Source organism: Eumetopias jubatus, unplaced genomic scaffold (genome assembly GCF_037043125.1).
Source record: "Eumetopias jubatus isolate StellerSeaLion01/CBP00866 unplaced genomic scaffold, mEumJub1_p1.0 scaffold_119, whole genome shotgun sequence".
In the NCBI taxonomy this organism is placed as follows: Eukaryota; Metazoa; Chordata; class Mammalia; order Carnivora; family Otariidae; genus Eumetopias; species Eumetopias jubatus.
In genome coordinates this window covers 156,500-177,142 of record NW_028274925.1, presented here as the reverse complement: position 1 = coordinate 177,142, position 20,643 = coordinate 156,500, and the positions used below count along the sequence as shown (strand labels likewise).

Sequence of the window (20,643 nt, the reverse complement as noted above, 5' to 3'; positions counted from 1 at the left end):
TTCTCAAGTGGCTAATCCAGCATTTAGGCTTGATCTGGGCCCTGACCAGAGTGGGCAGTTGACCTGAGGTCATCGAAATCTCTTTCTCAGGAATTCACAGATGGACATAAGCAATTCTGGTTGAGGGCAGACTCCTGCCTGGGGTTGGCCATGTGGACTGAGCATCAGAGGGCCACGCTACAAAACTTCAGACTGGGGTCATTCTTCCAATGCACTCAGACCCATACCCCTCCTTCTGAGTCAGCTCACCTCACAGAAGTGCTCCAGGGCCCACCTGCACTGATTTAATAAGCAGAGACTCTGAGTGTGAGATCCAGACCATACCTGGCCTGTCACCCCAGATCGCCTTGTTCCAACTTCAAAAATCAAGATTTAGGAAACCACAATAGCCACTGACATACGAGCAATTCCACCTTGTTGGAGGGTGACAGAGGGAGGACAGATTTGCTGGGGGAGGGTTTGGATTGAGTTGGGGAGGGCAGGTAGGAAGAAGTCCAGAAAGAATTATATACCTATATTTATATGTATTTATTTCATCTTTGTTTTCTTGGGAGTAAAGGGCTCACTGGGTCTGTTGGGAGTGGGGTTGGATCAGGAGGCGGCAGTCAGTTCTGGGAGATCTGTGGTCTCCATTTCCTAATACCCCTTTGCATTAGAAAAGGTCTTCCCCTTCAAGATCTCTGTGAGTTGCTGTAGTCCCTTGGCAAAAGAAAGTACTTGGGGAGCTTTAGTGATAGGTGCGGGAGGGGTGGGGTTGGGGCCAGGGGTTTGGGTCGAGGTCGAGATGCAGGGGGGCTGGGAGGAGGTCAAGGAGGGCATTGGAAGTACCAAGGAGGGCGAGCAGAAGGGCGGGCAGAGGGTTGTCTAGCCGGGATTGCTTGAGAAGTCGGATGGGGAGGGGTGGGTGATTGAGCCATGTGCAAGGCATTAGAACCGATCTTGGAAGCAGTCCAGTTCAGATAGGGCCAGGTGGCCATGTAGACTCCGGGGCGCTTAGTTCGGGCACAGCGTACCCCCCAGCTTGTGACTCCCACGACTACATAGGTGTTGGCCGCGTTGTCTCTGCACATGAGAGGCCCGCCGCTGTCCCCCTGCCCAGAAGGACACAGAAGTCACTCTCTGGGCCACTTTTCCCCTGCTCAGGAGGGCCATAGGCTCTGGAAGGACAGTTTGTTCAGTCACATGTCTTCTTGCTGCCATGAACACAAGTGGTGGTGGTAAACTTTGAGTTGGTATCAACAGCTTCAGGTGGATGTGAGAAGGGGATGGATTGTCACGGGTCTCCTTGCAGTGAGGAGGGAAGATAAGTGACCCATGTGTCCATGTATGAGGCTGTATGCATGCATGGGCATGTGTGCACAAGTGGATTGAAAGGTTTTGTATTCTGGTGAGGAGAGGTAAGCATTCTCTTCAAGGGTTGTGTTCGGGTGATATGATCTCTGTGTCACGGTGGGATAAAGCTCTCTGTGTGGTGACTGGTTCTTTGTAGGGGCCCCAGGTATCACCTCCCATCCTCACTGCTACAAGATGGGACCAGGGTGGGCACCTGGGTGGCTCAGTTGGTTAAGCGACTGCCTTCGCCTCAGGTCATGATCCTGGAGTCCCGGGATCGAGTCCCACATTGGGCTCCCTGCTCAGCGGGGAGTCTGCTCACTCTGACCCTCTCCCCTCTCATGCTCTCTATCTCATTCTCTCTCTCAAATAAATAAAATCTTTAAGAAAAAAAAAAGATGGGACCAGGGAAAGGGTCACTGAAGCAAGGCCCTGGAGGGAGAGGAGTTCAGGGATTCACAAAAGAGGTGTTGGCAGGGAAAGGGGCGCCCAAGGGAAGTTACCTGGCAGGTGTCGATCTTGCCTTCAGGGTACCCTGCACACACACATTGAACGAATGCACCCGTTGTACCACTGGGTGGAGTTACATAATTTGAGGTCGATGAGGTTCACACGGGCCTCCTGCAGTGTAGGTGCGATCCTGTAGGCTACAGCCAGGCGGCTCGGTGGTCATCGATCACAGAAGACACGTTTCGGGAAAGCCCTGCCTCCTCCCTCCACGGAACCCCCATCATCCTGAAATGCTCTACTTCAACCTAAAATCCATGAAAGTCAATGCCCCTGGCCTCTCCTCAGACACATGTGAAGGATGTGGGGTGTTGGAGGCATATGCAGGTGAAGAGGAGGGGCAGTGCATGGAGGATGAACAGATGTGGCTACAGGAATGTGTGTTGATGCCAGATGATTATTCACAGCTACAGCCAGTATGTGTCACCTCATTTACACCCCACAGTGACCCCCTGTGTTAAGCGCTGTGACTCACCTTGCCTCCAATCAAGAGCCTGGAGCACCACTTGCCCAAACATGATGGTAGGGATATGGTGTGTCCTGGATTTGGACCAAGGTTTTCCTCTCTACACTCAAATCCAGGACACACATTTCATTTCCCCACAGTACGGCTCTAAGTCCCCCTCATTGTCCCCCGTTAAACCCCTCAGCTCAGTTCTGGACAGGATCTGCTGGAGTTGGGCAGATGAGTCCCTCCCCACGTGCCTCCCATCTGTTTTGAAGTTATAAAGAAGGAGGAGTCTTAACTTCATTCTTGAAGGATCATTTCCTGGATGTAGAAATCCTGGTTGACAGCTTTTTAAATGTCATCCCACTGCCTTCTGACGTTAGGGGTGTCTGATGAGAAAGTGGCTGTTTGTCTTATCAAAGATTTTATCTTTAAGTTTCACCAGTTTGCCTATAATCTGTCTCAGTGTTGACCTCTGGGTTTATCCTGCTTGGAGTTTATTAAGCTTGCTAGGTGTGTGTACTCATGCCTTGCATCAAGTTTGGGAAGTGTTTTGGGTTTTTTTTTATTTTTTTGTTTTTAAAGATTTATTTGAGAGAGCCTATGCAGACGTGTGTGTGTGTGTGCACCGGGAGAGGCACAGCAGACTCCGTGCTGAGCACAGAGTCTGATGTGGGGCTGGATCTCATAACACTGAGATCATGACCTGAGCTGAAATCAAGAGTTGGATTCCCAATCGACTGAGCCATCCAGATACCGCAGGTTTGGGAAGTTTTTAGGCATTATTTTTTCAAATCTCTCTCTTCTCTTTACGATGCATATATCGGTATGCTTTATGTTGTCCCACACGTTCCTTAGGCCCTGTTCATTTTCTTTTTTTCTTTTTTAAGTTTTTCTTTTTTTTTTTTAAGATTTTATTTATTTGGTTGACAGAGACACAGCCAAGGAGGGAACACAAGCAGGGGGATTGGGAGAGGGAGAAACAGGCTTCCCACGGAGGAGGGAGCTCGATGCGGGGCTCAATCCCAGGACCCTGGGATCATGACCTGAGCCGAAGGCAGATGCTTAATGACTGAACGACCCAGGTGCCCCGGCCCTGTTCATTTTCATTCTCTTTTTTTTTTCCCCTCTCCAACTGGGTAATTTCAATTGCCTTATCTCAAGTTTGTTGATCCTGTCTTCCGCCTGCTTAAGTATGTTGTTGGAAACCTCTAGTGAGGTTTTTTTTTTTTTAACTTGCTTTTCAGCTCCAGAAGTTTTGTGGGTTCCTTTTCATAATTTCCGTCTTTTTATTAATCTCATTTTGTTCATATATCATTTCCTGATTTCCTTTAATTATTGTCCATAAATTCCTTTAGCTCTTTGAACACATTTAAGATAATTCCAATGTCTGTATTTCTTCTGGGATTGTTTCTGTCCAATTCTTTGTTTCATGAGAATGGGCCATATCTTCTCATTTCTTTGTTTGCTTTGGCTTTTTTTTTTTTTAATGAGAATTAGGCATTCTGAGTATCTTAATGTGGTAACTTTAGAAATCAGGTTCTCCCACTCCTCAGGGATTGCTGGTTTGTGCTTGTTTGGGGCTACAGTCATCTGTCTGTAACTTTTCCGAACTGTTTTTGCAAAGTGTATAACCCTTGTTGTGTGTGGTCGCTGATGTTTCTGTTCTGTTATATGTGGTCAGACCACAGTGAACTGACAGAGATTTCCTTAAGTTTCTGGCTCCAAAAATGGAAGGAAAAGCAAAGGTGTTCCTAGCTCTTGAAATCACTGACAGATGCCAGCAAGGCAACCCTGAAGCCTGAGAGAGCTGAGACCTAAATGTGCAAAATATGCAACCCAGACTTTTTGAGGGCAGTCTTTCTACCGCCACCCCTGGCCCTAGCCTGGTTCTGGAGCCCAGGTCACGAGGTCAGCACAGCAGGCCCGAGGGATGGGTGGTGGCAGCTGCTTGCCTGTGTCACTCTTCCACCTGGGACCAGCTCTCCGCTTTCACTTAGTGCTCTTCTGCTTGCTGTGTGTCCAGTCAGGTTCCAGAGTGTGGAAACAGTTGATTCTGATCAATTTTTTCTGGTTTACTGGCTATATCAGTTGGGGGTTGACCTCCAGAACTTCCTACTCCACCATTTGGTTAACGGCCTCAAGGTTCATTTTTTTCCCAAGCATATTCAGTTTCTTGGACACCATTAATTGATGAAACAGTTCTCGACCCCATTGAATCATAGTGATGCCTTTGTTCTAAATGCCATGACCACACGTTGGCTGCATATATTTTAAGGGCTTATTTAGTGTCTGTCTTCATCTGCTACAATGTAAGCTCCGTGAAGATAGGGATCTTCATCTATTTAGTTCAGTGTTATGTCATGGCACCTAGCATAGTGTCTGGCACGTGGTAAGCGCTCAGTAAATTTAACTAGTTTATACTAAAATGACTTGTCTATTCTTCTGAAGAACATTTATGATGTTATTTTTATGATATTAAAAACAATGCCACAGTGAATATTTTTGTGCTTACCATGTTGGGTACACACCTAGGCCTGCGGGGAAATTGCCTAGTTTTAGGGTTAGCTCAAACTTTAAGATACCCGTATTGCTCACCAAAATAGTTATGTTACGTGTGCACTCCTGCCAGGATGGTATAAGAGTTTCTGTTGCTCCATAAAATCCCCAACGTTTGATGTCATGTGACTTTCTGAATTTTGCCAGTCTATATAGGGCTGTGAGTGCTACTTCATTCTGTTTTAATTTGTAATAAAATGATTAAATTGTTACATTAAAACATTGAGCATCTTTTTTTTTTAGATTTTTATTTATTCATGAGAGAAAGAGAGAGAGAGAGAGAGGCAGAAGTAGGCTCCCAAGGAGCAGGGAACCCAATGCGGGACTTGATCCCAGGACCCCAGGACCATGACCTGAGCCAAAGGCAGATGGCTCAACCATCTGAGCCACCCAGGCGCCCCATTGAGCATCTTTTTATATATTTGTTATCCATTCATCTGTTCATATTCTAAGTACACAGGTTGTTTGTGTGTTCTCTTCTCAGAGCCATTTATATTTTCTGTATATTAATTCTTGTCAGTTGTCCGCATTGCATATATCTTCTCCCTGTCTGTGTGGTTTTTGTTTGCTTTTTTTTTCTTAACTTTTCATTTTGAAATAATAGAGATTCACAGGATGTTGCAAATAGAGTACAGAGGGCTTGTGCACCCCTCACGAGCTGCCCCAGTGATAATATCTTAGGTAACTGTAGAACATCAAAATCAGGACATTGGCATTGGCTTAGTGCATGTATAATTCTGTCATTTTATCACATGTGCAGTTTTCTGTAACCATCGTTGGAATCAAGATACAAAACTTTGGTCATGCTACCTGCTTCTAGTCACACCCACCCCACCTCATTTCCCACCACCACTGACCCCTGTAACCACCAATCTGTTCGGCATCTCTATAATCATGTCATCTTGGCAACATTGTATAAATGGAATTATACAAAACTCCACAGAGTAATACCCTTAAGACCCATCCAGGTTGTTGCGCTATCAATACTTTGTTCCTTTTTGTTGCTGAGTAGTAGTCCATGGTGTAGACGGCCACAGTATGGTTTTCTAGACTGTTCCAGTCACCTGTTAAGTGACAGTTCGGTTGATTCTGGGTCTTGGCTATTACAAAGAAACTGCTGCGAACAGGTGTGTAGATTTTTGTATGGACATGAGTTTTCATTTCATGGCTTAGTCATACAGTGAGTTTATGTTTCATTTGTTAAGAAACTCAGATTTTTTTCCAGAATGTCTGTTTTCCCACCAGCAATGTATGAAAGGCATGGTTTTCCTACACCCCTGCCAACGTTTAGTGTTGTTGCTATTTTTTATCCTAGCCGTTGTGACAGGCGTGTAATCATAGCTCATTGTGGTCTCAGTTTCTATTTCCCTGGTGCTTGGTGGCGTGGAACACCTTCTCCTAGGCTTATTTGCCACGTGTACATTCCTCTTTGGTTAAATGTCTCTTCGTGTCTGCACATTTTCTAAATGAGCTTTTTTTTTAACTGTAGAGTATTGGTAATTGTTTACTTTCCCAGGAACTGGTCTTTGTTCGATGTGCTATTTGCAGACATGTTCTTCCCATCTAGAGTTGTCTTCCCACTGTTATAACAGGGTTTCTCATAAAGCAGAAGGTTTTACTTTCCATGAAGTCCAGTTTGCCACTTGTTTCTTTTACGGATCATGCTTTTGGTGTTAACAAAATCATGGACTCTGGTCTTCGCCAAGCCCTGGCTCCAAAGCTTCTTTTTCCTGTTTTCTTCTAAAAGTTTTACATTTTTACATTTTATACTTAAGTCTGTGATTAGTTTTGAACTAACTTTTGTTTAAGTTGTGAGGGTGTAGAGTAAAGGGTTATTTTCTTCCTTAAAGATATTCCATTGGCACCATTTGTTGAAAAGGCTGTCATTCCTCCATTGAATTGCTTTTGCACCTTTGTTAAAAATCAGTTGGCCCTACTTCTGTGAGGCTGTTTCTGGATTCTAAATTCATAAGGTGTGTGAACCGTAATGTCGTCTATATCTTCTCTTTCAAATCTGTGCATGAGTAAAGAACTCGAGTCATGGATTTCCAACCTGGACACAAGGATGGTAAGACTTCCTGCTTTAACATGAGATGCTGTTCCCTGGGAGATAACAGCAGGAATTCGGACCACTACCCCTTCTTTTCCAAGAGCTTTGGGACTAGCCGTTGAGGTGCCCCCCTTGGGCGTTGTTTCTGCTGGCATCTTCCAAAGCTTGGAGCTAAAGGGCCACCAAGAAGGGGACTCCAGCTCCGTCAGTAACCTAAAAGACCAAACAAAACACAGAAACACAGTCAACTGAGTTTTAATGTTTTCCTGAAAACTGTTAACCATTTTGTAGTGTTCTTTTCCACAAGCACTCCGTGAAGTGGAAGAGCAGGAATTACTATCCGTGTGTTTTAGAAAAGAAAACTGAGGCTAAGAGCAGCGTCTCGTAGGCCTACGGACACAAAGCCCATCAGTAGTAAACACAAAACATGAACACATGTCTCCTGACTAGAACGATGCCCTTTTCACATTGGACCCTGGGTAATTCTGACTCAAAATAAATCCTGACCTCAATCTGGAACTTTCTGCCGTAATCTCTCCTTTCCAACGTGGTAACAAGCATGTGTGGCTACTGGGCATCCAGAGTGTGGCTGATATAACGAGGGACTGAATTTTCAACTTAACTACATGTGACTAGTGGCTACCACAGTGGATGGCACCACTGTAACGTACCCATGAATACAAAGAGATCTACCTTGTAGCAAAAAAAAAAAAAAAAAAAAAAAAAAGGAAGCAGGAAAAGAAAAGCAAAGGAACAAAGATCAAATGCTATCAACAGAAAATAAATATCAAGGGCACCTGTGTGGCTCAGTTGGTTAAGCAACTGCCTTTGGCTCAGGTCATGATCCTGGAGTCCCGGGATTGAGTGCCATATCAGGCTTCCTGCTCAGCAGGGAGTCTGCTTCTCCCTCTGATCCTCTTCCCTCTCGTGCTTTCTATCTCTCATTCTCTCTCTCTAATAAATAAATAAAATCTCTAAAAAAAAAATATCAAGATGGTGGAGTTAGACTCAACCATATTAGTAATTATACTAAATGTAAATAGACTAAATCCTCTAATTTAAAGGCAGACTGTCAGCCTGGATTAAAGAAAAAACCACCAAGACACAGCTATGTCTTGTTTATAAGAGACCCTGAAATATAAGGACACAAACATCAAAAGCAAAGGGACTGGAAAAAAGACATATTGTGCCGAAAATAAACTCTAAGACAGGGAGTGTTACCAGGGATAAAGACAGACAATACATAATAATAAGAGAGTCAATTTGACAAAAAGACTTAATACTAAACATGTATATCTAACACAATTTCAAAATTCATTAAGCAAAATTTAACAAAACTAAAAGGAGAAATAGACAGTCACAGTTGTAGATTTCAACAAATTTCTCTCCATAATTAACACAGCAAGAAGACAAAAATGATGAGTAAGAATATAAACACTATTTAATCCACTCAACCTGACTGATATTTATGGAAACATCATCCAACCGCTGAATGCACACTCTTTTAAAGTATATTCAGGACTTTAAGAAAAGAGTATAACACGTCTCAATAAATTTCAAGTATACCATCTGTCCCCAAAGAAATGAAATCTGAAATTAATGACAAAAGACTAATAGAAAGTTCTCAAATATTTGGAGATTAAGTACAATTCTAAATAAAGGGAATTGGACAATATCGGAAGTGAATGAAACAAGACAATATGCAGGAAATGGCAGGATGCAAATAGAGCAGTCACGAGGAAAATTTATACTTCTCAAAGCATGTATTTGAAAACTTCTCAGAAAGGTTTATAATCAGTGATTTAAGCTTCTGTTGTGAAAAGTTATAAATTAAAACCAGAGTAGAAGAACGGAAAAGCAGAAATCAATGAAACTGAAAACAGAAGAAAAGAAAATATTAACAAAGCCAAACGTTGGTTCTTTGAAGTCATTTTTAAATATTAAACCCTTACAAGACATGAACGAGAATAAAACAAAGAAGGGTGCCTGGGTGGTTCAGTCGGTTAAGCGTCTGCCTTTGGCTCAGGTCATGATCCCACGGATCCCCCGCATCAGGCTCCCTGCTCTGTGGGGAGGCTGCTTCTCCCTCTCCCTCTCCTGCTCCCCCTGCTTGTGCCCTCTCGCTCTCTGTCAAATAAATAAATAAAATCTTAAAAAAAAAAGAATAAAGCAAAGAAAATGCACATTATCAATATCAGGAATAAAAAGGGAGGCATCACCATAGATCCCCTGGAAAGCCTTTTAGGGGATATCATACCCAACTTTACACTAATAAATGGGACAACTTATATGAAATAGACAAAATACTCAAAACACCCAACCTTCCAAAACTGAAGCAAGAAGTAGTTTAAGAATATGAACACCCATAACAAAGTGGCAGCAAGAGAAATTTAGAAAAAAAATCCCATTTACGGATGTACCAAAAATAATAAAATACTTTAGGGATCAATTTAACCAAGGAAATGAAAGACTTGTACTCTGAAAACTATCAGACCTTGATTAAAACAAACAAACAAACAAACTAAAGATGACACAAGCAAATGGAAATACATACTATGCTCATGGACTGGAATAATTAATACTGTGAAAGTGTCCATAATTCCCAAAGCAGTCAACAGATCTGTACCTCTGAAACAAATAATGCAATATATGTTAAGGAAAAAAAAAAGAAGAAGATAGCAGGAGGGGAAGAATAAAGGGGAGTAAATCGGAGGGGGAGATGAACCATGAGATATGATGGACTCTCAAAAACAAACTGAGGGTTCTAGAGGGGAGGGGATATCCTGTTGATGGGTATTAAAGAGGGCACGTTCTGCGTGGAGCAGTGGGTGTTATGCACAAACAATGAATCATGGAACACTACATCCAACTAATGATGTATGGTGATTAACATAACAAAAAATTTAAATTAAAAATAATGATGTGTGGTGACTAACATAAGAATAAAAAAATTTAAAGAAGAAGAACAAAGTTGGAGGACTCACACTTCCTGATTTCAAAACCCACTACAAAACTACAGTAATTAAAACCGTGTGATTCTAGCATAAAGACAGACATACAGACCAACAAAAGGATTGAAGATCTGGAAATAAACCTCTACAACTACAGCCAATTGGCTTTCAACCTGGGTTCCAAGACTATTCAATAAGGAAAAAATGATTTTTTTCAACAAATGGTGCTGGTAAAAGTGGATATCCCCATACAAAGAAGAAAGTTGGCTCCCTATCTCATATCATACACAAAAATTAACTACAGTGGATCAATGATATGAATATAAGTACTAAAATAAAACTCTTAGAAGAAAACATAAAGGTAAACCTTCACGATCTTGCAGATGGAACAATTTCTTAGATATGATACCAAAAGCATGAACAACAAAAAATATATAAATTTAAGTTCATTAAAAATAAAAATTTTGTGCATCAAAGGACACTATCAAGAAAGCGAAAGGAACAAAATATTTGCAAATCATATATCTGAGGAGTCTAATATCCAGAATATATAAAGAACTCTTAGGACACAACAACAAAAATATAAACAGCCCAATTTAAAGATGGGCAAAGAACTTGAATAGACTTTTTTTTCCAACAAATATGCAAAAAGATACCCAGCATCAGTAGTCATTAGGGAAATGCACACCAAAACTACAATGAAATATCACTTCATACTCATTAGAATGACTACAATAATTTAAAAAAAGAAAATAACAACTCTTGGTAAGGGTGTGGAAAAATTGGAACCCTCGTACATTACCGGTGGGAATGTAAAATGGTTCAGCTACTGTGGAAAACAGTTTGGTGGCTGATTAAACAGTTAAACATAGAATTACCATATGAACCTGAAATTCTACTCTTAGGTATATACTCAAAGAAATGAAAATATTGCACACACAAAAACGTGTAAACACATGCTCATAGCAGCACTATTTGCAAAAGCCAAAAGATGGAAACAGTACAAATGTCCATCAACAGAAAAATGGATACACAAATAGTGGTATATCCATGCAATGGAATAATATTTGGCCTTAAAAAGGAAGAAATTTTTGACACATACTACAACATGGATAAAATCTTGAGGACTTTACGGTAAGTTAAATAAACCAATCCCAAAAAGACAAATACTGTGTGATTCTAACTATATGAGGCCCTTGGTGTAGTCACACCCATGAGGACAGGACGTAAAGTTGGCAGTCAGGGGCTAGGGGGAGAGTCGGAGTCACTGTGTAATAGCGACAGAGTTTCAGAGTCACAGGATGGAAGGGGCTGTAAGGATGAATGGTTTGAACGAATAAAATGTATGTTGTATGTATTTCAGCACAATAAAACAGTCACACACCGTGTGGTTCCACTTACGTGGAATATTCAGAGCACACAAATCCATAAAGACAGCAGACTGGTGGTTCCAGGGGCTGGGAGAGGGTGGAATTGGGAGAAGCTGTTACATGGGTGTGGGATTTTACTGTGGGGCACAGAGAGGTTCTGGAACTACGCAGAGCTGGTGGTTGCACAACACTGGGAATTATACTAAATGCCACTGAATTGTTTGCTCTGAAACGGTTTATTGTATGTGAATTTCACCTCAAAATATTATTTTAAAACAATTAGTTCCAGGGGCTCCTGGGTGGCTCAGTTGGCTGAGCGTCCAACTCTTGGTTTCGGCTTAGGTCACGTTCTTGGGGTTGTGGGATAGAGCCAAGCCCCGTGTGGAGCTCCGTGCCCCAGGGAGGGTCTGCTGGAGATTCTCTCCCTCTGTCCCTCCCTCTGCTTGAGCTCTTACATTCTCTCTCTCTCTCAAAAGAATAACTCTTAAAAAAAATTCCAGAGCTTTTGAGAAACTCTGCTAGTATCTGTTTCCCTTGTTCGTTGCCGTAGCCCCACCCCACCAGTGCTTACTTAAACATTGTGCTTTGGGGAGAGGTTGTATTCTGCCCACATCGCTGGCCACCAAGACCCTCTGGGCCGGGGTCTCAGGAGATCGCAGTCTCTGGACGCACAAATACCAGTTTGAGAACTAAATGCTCACTCTATTACCCAGCGTGTTGCCCTAGGGGACTGAACCCCAATGACGTTTTCTGTAGTTTTTCTGAGGAACCCATAATGAAAGCTAGGGTACCCTTGAACTCAAGTTGAGTTCATGGCTTATTGACTTGGCACTTCCACAAAACATTTTTTCAAAAAAAATACACAATTATACTGTTAAAATAGTACAGAATTATAATTGTAATTTTTCTTCCTGGTGATAACTTTTGAGTGCCAAAGTACCCTGAAGATAACTTCATTGGATATTTTTCCTTAAATGATTGCAAAAAAATTAAAACTCGATCCTTTCTATCTCTTACTTGTAGGAAAATCCCTCTCTCTCTGTCATAGAATCACAGAAGAATAGCTAACATTTATTGAGCACTTACTATATACCAGATGCTGTTTTTTTTTTTTTAAAGACTTCATTTACTTGAGAGAGAGAGTGCAAAAATGCATGAGCGCGGGTGGGGGGAGTGGCAGAGGCAGAGGGAGAAGCAGACTCCCTGCTGAGCAGGGAGCCCGATGTGGGACTCGATCCCAGAATCCTGGGATTATGACCTGGGCCAAAGGCAGACGCTTAACCAATGGAGCCACCCATGTGTCCCTACCAGACACTGTTTAAGCACATTATAATGCTTTGATCACCCCCATTCTAAAGATGGTAAGCTTGACGGGCTTGTCTGCCCACTCACTCAGTGGGGAAACCAGGGTTAGAACTCTGGGTGCACAGCATGCATCCCCAACCACACGGTGCCTCCCTACCCTGCGTCTCATCCTAGTAAGGGACAGAGCCGAAGAGACTCTTCACTCTGCAGGCGAACGCACCTTATGGCCTGCAGCCGTGCATGGCCTGGGTCAAAGCTGTCTACCAAACCACGATTCCTCTACTTGACAGTACAGGGACGGGTCACCCTTCTTCTGACTGACCTTCCCATTCATTTAGAATTCAGGCATTTCTTCTCTTCTGCTCTGCGCACCATTGTCCCCACCCCAAAACACATACACAGAGCACATTCATTACTTCACACAGGGTCTTATCAAGTCTTTTTCTAGAGCTCTCTTGGACCTGCTTGGACTATTTCACACTGAGACAAACAAGGTTTCCCAGACTCAGCTGTAGTCCAGCTGCTGCATTGTGAGGATGTTGTTTTTATTCTTGAAAGTCACAGGCAGTGCTCTTAGCTTGGGTCAGGTGGGAAGCCATTGACAGGCATCCCACAAGGCAGATACTGCATCTGTGTGGCCCACAGAAGGCTGGGCTGGGAAGGGGAATAAAAATGTCCTTTATGAGAGGGAAGAGTGACCACCATGTGACAAATATTTGTTGAGCGCCTACTTTATGCCCTGCATTATGATGCATGGGAAAACAGGGAAATAACGCAAAGCCAGCGCTGCCTGTGGAGACAGGCAGTCAAAAAATCAGGCACAAGATGATGTTAGCTCAGACTCTCCCATGGAGGGCCTCCTAGATACCTTTTATTTCTTTTTGTTGTCTACTTGTGGGAGAGACATAGGGCAGTCAAGTCCCCAGAAAACCAGACTTGCCAGGACCAAACCCCCTCCGACCAAGCTTGGCACAAGGCAATCAAGTCATCTGCACAGAAGGGTGACCAGGAGCCTTAGGACCATGGGCCCTCCATCTCAGCTTTGTACAAGGCAAAGGAATCATCAAGACCCTGGGCCAAGTGCATGCCCACCAATGCAACAAAGAACAGTGCAATTGAATCCTCAGAAAATCAGGCCTCCTGGGAGTCTCAAGAATATGAAACCTCCAACCGAGCTCTGCACTGCCCAAATGAGGACCAGTGACACCAGGCTGAGGGAGAGTCCTCTGAAGAGGAGCCCTCCAACATATCCAAGCACTGGCCACAAGAATCGCTTGGACACCAGGCTGAACACAAGCACCCTGAGATCATGAGGACACCATCCCTGCCAAGCACAGGGTATTCAGGTCCCCAGAACACCAGGAGCACTTAGGCTAGGAGCTCTCCAACACAGTCTGGCACGGGCAAATGAATCACCTGGACTCTAGACTGCAAAGGAGCCCTCAGAAGAAAAGCTCTCCAACCCAGAAAAGCATAAGGCAATCAGGTTCTCAAACACAGGATTTTGCGGAGCCCTCTGACCAAAACCCCTCCAACCAGACCTGGAGGTGGACAAATATATTATCTGGACAGTGGACCCAGCAGGAGCCTTAAGTCCAAAAGCCCCCCTACCCAACTCAGCACCAGAGAAAGGAGCTACCTGGAACTTAGGACAAAGAAGAGGAATCTTCTACTGCTGTTGAGAAAACGGCAACGAATTCCCCAGAACACCAGGCCCAATAGATGCCCTGAGACTATGACACCACCAAGCTAGTTGTACACTGGGCAAAGGAGTGCCCTGGACACTGGGCTGAGTGGGAGTCCTCTCTCTGGCAGCTCTTCAGCCCAAGAAAGCAGAGGGCAATTGAGTCCTCACAACACTGGGCCAAACAGGAACCTTCAGACACTCCAACTCAGGTTGGCAGTGGGCAAAGGACTCACTTGAACAACAGGATGACTGGATTCCCTCCAAGTGGGGCCCTTCAACTGAGGAGACAGCTGGCAACTGAGTCGCAAGAACACCAGGCCAACTGGGAGATCTGGGTCGCCAAGCCTTCTGATTCAGCTTGACACTGTGCCGAGTCTCTCGGACATCAGCCTGAGCAGGAGACCTCTGACCCAAAACCCTCCACCCCATAGAGCACAGGACAATTGGGTCCCCAGGACAGAGGTTGGCTGGGAGCCCTGTGGTCATGACTCCTCCATCTCAGCTCTGCACTGCGCCAAGAAGTCCCTAGAACACTAAACTGACTGGAAGCCCTTTAACTAAGGCGACCCCAGGACAAGTGAGTCACCAGTTCCCTGGGATAGACTTCAGCTTAAGGTCATTGTGGCTTGTCACCTGGGTAGCCCTCATCTTTTTGGGAATATCCCTCAAGAGGAAAGGATACCAAGCCAAAAAGTGGAGTCAAACCAAAAGTTTGGAGAGTTTGAAATAGAACTCATAGCAGGAGATGAGGTGGGGGGTTGAAACAGAACTCATATCAGGAGACGAGATGGGGACTGGAGGGAATTCTAGAAGAGACCCCAGGCCCTGAATACAGAGGACACATTGGCAAAGGTCCTCCAGATGAAGGAGAGGTGCTCCATCCTGGAAGGAGTGGTGGAGACCATAGAAAAACAAATCAAGTCGTGGGGTGAGAAGCAGGCTCAGGTCTATGAGGTAGAGACATTGTTTGGGTACATCAAGGACTTGCTGGAAGCTTTTGCCTCCCAGGCAACGGCATCCAAGTGGTGATGTCCCTGCACACTCCCATCCAAGATGCCATAAATGCGGAGCTTGGAAAAGTTTGGTCATCTCCAGGAGTGAGAGTTTTAATATTTTTCAGAGGCCTAAATAACTTAAAAACATTATTTCAGGGCGCCTGGGTGGCTCAGTTGGTTAAGCGACTGCCTTCGGCTCAGGTCATGATCCTGGAGTCCCGGGATCGAGTCCCACATCGGGCTCCCTGCTCAGCAGGGAGTCTGCTTCTCCCTCTGACCCTCTTCCCTCTCGTGCTCTCTATCTCTCAGTCTCTCTCAAATAAATAAATAAAATCTTTAAAAAATAATAAAAATAAAAACATTATTTCAGAATAAGTACAGGAAACAGCCCGTGTGACTGTGATGTATAGCCTGGATTATTCTCACTACTGTGCCTTTTAAGTCATCACATTCTCCAGTTGGTGAGCAGTGGCCTCCACAGCTCTGAGAAAGTGTAAGTGAATTATGCAGAGCTGACCCTGAACACATCCTTCCTATCCCCATCAACACTTTTAGACATCCTGGTTTCTGGAAATCAAGGTGGAGCTCAAGGCACTCTGCTCATAGCACCAGGGCGTAAGCTGATTAGAGCCATGAAAAAGCTGTCTTTTAGGGAAGGTCAAAATGAGGGGGACTTGGGATGAGAGAGGTTAGTATCTCTAAGATGGATGGTGTCTGAACTTATAGGAGGGCTGCTGCTTTCAGGAGCCAGTGGGGAGGCTGCTGCAGTCCGGGTCACTTGGATTTGATGGGGAAGTGGATCACAGTGTGATCCCAGAGCTGCTAACCTCTAGTGGCTACCTGCTCAGACCCCACTTACCAGACACATGTTTCTGGACACAGCAGGATCTTGGAGGTGCTAGGACCCCACTTTGGGGGTTTGTAGCAGAGCAATTGACTCCTTGATCCACCATTTCTTCACCTGTAAAATGCCGGCAACGTTGGGGGGGGTGGCTGTGTGAGCAGGATGCAGGAGACGGCAGGGTTGGGGAGGGGATCTCTAAGGCCAGGGGACGGATGCTGTCCAGAGGAGGGAGGGCAGGCTGTGAGCCAGGTCCTTGCCCCGTCGATTCCTTCCCAAACTCAGAACAGCAGATTCAGGAGAGCAGTCTGTGTCCTGCCTCTGTCCTGTCCCACACCTGGCCTTCTCTGCCCCTTAGGTACAGCACATCACAGCCCAGCACCTGCCCAGTCACAGACCAGACCAGGTTCCTCCTGCCTCCTACACTGCTGCTTGACACCCACACATTAGGGTCCTGGGGAAGCTTGGAGCTTCCAGGAGCCAGGGTGGGACTGATAGCTTTAGGGAACTATGCTGAGGTGTGTTGACAGGTAGAGCGATCCTATAGGTAGGGAGGGATTTAGGTCCATTTAGAGATTCAGATAGTACAGAAATGTCCCATCGCAGAGGCACTCTTGGCACATTTTGCCCCAAGGTAACATCCTACATCACTGCAGCACACTATTCGCACCAGGAAACTGACAGTGTGGTATGATGGACATGTCTAGGTCTGTCACTTTGTCATGGACATTTATATATTCAACAGCATAATCCAGATATGGAACTACTCTGTCAGCCCAAAGATCTCCTTCATGCTACCCATCCCTGCCCATGGCATTCACTCCTGTGTTTTACATTTTGGATATATTGGCATTTGGTTACATGAGGGAATTCCTACAGCTGTGACCGGTGATGTTGTTTGGTTTCATTTGGGATAATACGCCTGGAATCCATTCACGTTTGGTGTTATCCTAACTTTATGACTTTTTATCACTGCTTTGGGCTCCCTAGTTTGGAAATGCCACAGTTTGTTCATCTGCTCCCCTTTTGAGGGATATTTTTGTTTCCGGGATTTAGAGAAAGGCTTGTATTGCTATATACTTTCCTCTCAGGACTGCCTGTGCTGTATCCCAAAGATTTTGAACAGTTGTGTTTTCATTTTCATTGGTTTCCATGAATTTTTTTAATTCTTCTTTAATTTCCTGGTTGACCCATTCATTCTTTAGTAGGATGCTCTTTAGCCTCCATGTATTTGAGTTCTTTCCGACTTTCCTCTTGTGATTGAGTTCTAGTTTCAAAGCATTGTGGTCTGAAAATATGCAGGGAATGATCCCAGTCTTTTGGTACCGGTTGAGACCTGATTTGTGACCTAGGATGTGATCAATTCTGGAGAACATTCCATGGGCACTAGAGAAGAATGTGTATTCCGTTGCTTTGGGATGGAGTGTTCTGAATATGTCTGTGAAGTCCATTTGGTCCAGTGTGTCATTTAAAGTCTTTATTTCCTTGTTGATCTTTTGCTTAGATGAGCTGTCCATTTCAGTCAGGGGGGTGTTAAAGTCCCCCACTATTATTGTATTGTTGTCAATGTGTTTCTTTGCTTTTGTTATTAATTGCCTTATATAATTGGCTGCTCCCATGTTCGGGGCATAGATATTTACAATTGTTAGATCTTTTTGTTGGATAGACTCTTTAAGTAGGATATAGTGTCCTTCCTCATCTCTTATTACAGTCTTTGTTTTAGTTTCTAAATTCCTTTAGTTTTTGTTTGTTCTGGAAGCTTTTAATCTCTCCTTCTATTTTCGATGACAGCCTAGCTGGATATAGTATTCTTGGCTGCATATTTTTCTCGTTTAGTGCTCTGAAGATATCTTGCCAGTCCTTTCCTGCCTGCCAGGTCTCTGTGGATAGGTCTGTTGCCAATGTAATGTTTCTACCATTGTAGGTTACATATCTCTTCTCCCGAGATGCTTTCAGGGTTTTCTCTTTGTCCTGAGACTCATAAGTTTTACTATTAGATGTCGGGGTGTTGACCTATTATTACTGATTTTGAGAGGGGTTCTCTGTGCCTCCTGGATTTTGATGCCTGTTTCCTTCCTCACATTAGGGAAGTTCTCTGCTATTATTTGCTCCAATATACCTTCTGCCCCCCTCTCTCTCTCTTCTTCTTCTGGGATCCCAATTATTCTAATGTTGTTTCGTCTTATCATATCACTTATCTCTCGAATTCTGCCCTCGTGATCCTGTAGTTGTTTCTCTCTCTTTTTCTCAGCCTCTTTATTGTCCATCATTTGGTCTTCTATATCACTGATTCTCTCTTCTGCCTCATTTATCATAGCATTTAGTGCCCCCATTTTTGATTGCACCTCATCAATAGCCTTTTTGATTTCGACTTGGTTAGATTTTAGTTCTTTTATTTCTCCCGAAAGGGTTTCTCTCATAACTTCCACGCTTTTTTCAAGCCCAGGTAGTATCTTTAAAGTCATGATTCTGAATTCTAGGTCTGACATCGTACTAATGTCCGTATTGAGTAGGTCCCTGGCTGACGGTACTACCTCTTGTTCATTTTGCTGAGGTGATTTTTTTCGTCTTGTCATTTTGTCCAGAGGAGACTAGATGAATGAGAGAACAAAATGCTAACAGGTTTACAACGTCCCCAGCAAATATACTGTATACAAATCAGAAAATACCTGAAACCAGGGGAAAAGAAAGGGAAAGAAAGAAAAAAGAAAGAGAAAAAAAAAGATAAAAACAAAAAACAGAACAATACGAAAAAAGCAGAATATGATCAAATATGATCAGGCTAGTGCATAGATCAGTGCCACACACTAGATTTTGGGAGTATTTTGGTCTGTTAAAAAAAAGTGCCTCCTAAAATTTTAAAGGAAGAAAGACATATGTACAAAATAATGGTTGACACAATGAAGGGATGGAAGATGACTGTAAAGATCAAAATTATAAAAGATTTTATAAAAGGACTTGAATAGATAAGAAGTTGTTTGAAAAAAGAAAGAAGATTTAAGAAAAAAAAAAGAAAAAGGGAGAGAACGTGATCAGGCAGGAGACTAGAACAAAGCCATACACTAGTGTTTTAGGGTATATTTTGATCTGTTAGAAGAAACTGTATCTCAAAATTTTAAAGAGAGAACAACTTACATATATATGCCAAAAATAAGTGTAACTACTATGAAAGGACAAAATATGACTCTAAAAATGAAAAATAAAAAATGTTTTTTTTTTAAAAAGGGATTGATAAGATGTTGGTTGAAAAAGGGAAAAAGAAAAATAAAAAAAAACAGTTAACAAAATTTAACTTTGATGAAATAATGAATCATGGTAAAAAATAGCTATGAATTCTACGTGCAGTATTCCCCTAGCGCTGGAGTTCTCCCGTGCTCCTTGATCGGTAAACTTGGTCTTGGCTTGCTGGCTGTTTGTGCTGGTCTTCTGGGGGAGGGGCCTGTTACTGTGGTTTCCAAATGTCTTTGCCGGAGGCTAAGTTGCCCCACCCTTTTCGGTCCGGGCTAAGGAAGCTGCTCAGGTTCGCTCTCAGGAGCTTTTGTTCCCTGCAAGCTCTCCGTACAGCCTTGGAGGACCAGGGCAAAAATGGTGGCCTCCCAATCTCCACCCGGAGGAGCTGAGAACTCGGGGCCCCGCTCCTCAGTGTGCCCTCAGAGAAAAGCAGTCACTCCCAACTCCCTGGTCTCCGGCCGCACTCCGTGCTCATCCAGCCTGTGACCGAGCATTGCTATCTCTGGCACCCGACCCCGTGTGGAGTTTCCAAACCCAGCAGATCCCTGCGGTGCGCTCCCGCGCCGCTCCTGCCCGGGAAGGAAGGGGAGTCTCCCCAGCTCTGCCGCTTCTTGGGTCCCTGCTGGAGGAGCAGTGGCCTGACTGGGCCGCGGATCACAGTTTATGGCAACCCCGAGCTGAGAGCCCGCGCCTCAGCTCCGTCTCTGCAGCCAGCTTCTCCGCTCCGATACCTGGGAGCTCTGGCGCACTCAGGCACCCCCGGTCTTTCTCTGACCCCAAGGGTCCTGAGACCACACTGTCCCGCGAGGGTTCCACCCCCTGCTTAGCCCCTGCAGCGACGTCCCTCCGCCGAGCCAACTTCTAAAAGTTCCGATTTTGTGCTCCGCAGCTCTATCACTTGCCAGAAGCGGCCAGTGGAGGCCCCTCCCTCGCCGTCTATCCTCCTGAATATCACCTTGGATTCACTTCTCCGCAGGTCCTACCTTCCAGTAAGTAGTTGCTTCTTTGTTCAGAGAGTTGTTGCTACTCTCCTCTTCGATCTCCTGTTGAGTTCGTAGGTGTTCAGAATGGTTTGATCGTTGTTCAGCTGAATTCCTGAGACCAGACAAAATCTAGATCTCCTACTCCTCCGCCATCTTGCTCCGCCCCCCAATACCACACCACCTGGATTATCATAGCTTTATCTTAAAATCAAGTAGTGTGATTCTTCTGACTTTATTCTACTTTTTCATAGTTGTTTTCGCTATACTATTTCCTTTGCCTTTCCATAAACTTGTTGAATCAGCTAGTTTATATCCAAAAACATCCTGGTAGAATTTTGATTGGATTGTTTTGAATGTATAGATCAATTTAGTGAGAATTGACAT

General features: G+C 44.0%; 1 pseudogene; it reads right to left on the bottom strand.

Annotated features, from left to right (window-relative positions):
* Window positions 1–591: 591 nt before the first annotated feature.
* LOC148161597 (acrosin-like) overlaps window positions 592–20,643 on the bottom strand; it is a 39,753-nt pseudogene continuing 19,701 nt past the window's right edge.